General features: G+C 49.1%; 2 protein-coding genes across 5 annotated transcripts in view; one reads left to right on the top strand and one right to left on the bottom strand.

Annotated features, from left to right (window-relative positions):
- C2CD3 (C2 calcium dependent domain containing 3) overlaps nucleotides 1–1,212 on the bottom strand; it is an 80,817-nt gene extending 79,605 nt beyond the window's left edge. For 3 of the 4 annotated variants that reach the window (XM_019518769.1, XM_019519576.1, XM_019520224.1), the window contains exon 1: nucleotides 1,095–1,165. The gene's annotated coding sequence lies outside the window, so the exon portion shown is untranslated. Of the gene's footprint in view, nucleotides 1–1,094 lie in introns of all 4 variants that reach the window. The other variant, XM_019520928.1, reaches the window with a different exon arrangement.
- The window catches only part of PPME1 (protein phosphatase methylesterase 1), a 62,603-nt gene that overhangs the window by 1,212 nt on the left and 60,173 nt on the right, over nucleotides 1–1,218 (top strand). The gene's annotated exons all lie outside the window — the stretch shown is intronic.

Here is a 1,218-nt window from a genome sequence, read left to right as displayed (position 1 = left end):
TGTGTGTGTGTGTGTGTGTGTGTGTGTGTGTGTGTGTGTGTGTGTGTGTGTGTAGCGCAAGGTTTCATGAACCCTCTTGCACAGCATGTGTCTGCATGCATGCACATGTGTGGATCTAGGGGTCTCACAAGGGGGGTGCACAGGGTGTGGCACTTCATCCCATATAACAATATGTTTTTCTTAAAAAGAAACTAGAAACTGTGCTAATATGGCAGGGGGCTCGCACTATATTTATTCATTTAAAGATCAAAGCAGAAAACAACCATAAGTACTGGAACGTGCACTACTTGCTCGAGTACACATGAAGTTTAAAAAAAAAAATGCAACAAACTAGGCAAACACTGGTCAAAGGATAGTGTATGGTTAGTCCTGCAGTCACTGTAATTAAATGTATGTCTCCTTTCCACACAGGCATAGATTGTGTTGGTCTAAGGACACAGGCAGATAAAATTCTTTGGGTGAATCTGATATCTTTTATTAGAGCCGAAAGTTTGCTTAAAAATTGTTCTCCAACTATTTAAGTTGGTGTAATAAAAGACATCAGATTCACCCAAAGAACCTTGTCTGCTCATCTCCTATTCTGGGTTGCAAAACCAAATTGAGCCCCCTCGAGCACCTTGACAGTGCCTACAAGACACTGTCAATCATTCCTACACCCTCATTAGCCAGACCACGCCTGACTGAAGGTTTCTAGCTACAGCTAAAAACAGTCAGCAGGGCTGTGAAACGGAAGAGAAATGTGACCAGGGATGGTGAATGGGCAGAATGGTTGCAAAAGGAAGAAATCTCAAGACCATTAAAAAGCAGATGGTCGTTAACACCGGTGCAGTAGAGAGAGCAGCAGGAACTGGGGAAGCGACAATGAGCCATGAAGTCGAGGACCCCCTGCTTCCACACCTACACCCTCATATGTACACTCAGACACACGTGCATACACATCATCTATACGCGCGCCTTTAACAACTAATGAAGCGAGCCACCCCCCACGCCGATACACGCGTTAGCACACACACGTATGCGTATTCACATGCATGAACACACGTGTAGACACACACACAGTGCATGTGTGCGTGTGCCCGTGCCCGCACCCGCACCTGTGAGGTAGGCGGCGAGCTGCGCGGGCCCGCAGCGCACGGGGAAGCAGGCCTGGCTGCGGGCGGGCCCGGCGCGGAAGACAGTCCCGGCCGAGGCGTCGCCCCACCAGCGCAGGCGGAGCGC

This window comes from Gavialis gangeticus, unplaced genomic scaffold (genome assembly GCF_001723915.1).
Source record: "Gavialis gangeticus isolate Ggan-Ray unplaced genomic scaffold, GavGan_comp1, whole genome shotgun sequence".
Taxonomy (NCBI): domain Eukaryota; kingdom Metazoa; phylum Chordata; order Crocodylia; family Gavialidae; genus Gavialis; species Gavialis gangeticus.
The sequence above is the reverse complement of the archived record's forward strand: the minus strand, read 5'-3'. Positions and strand labels throughout refer to the sequence as shown.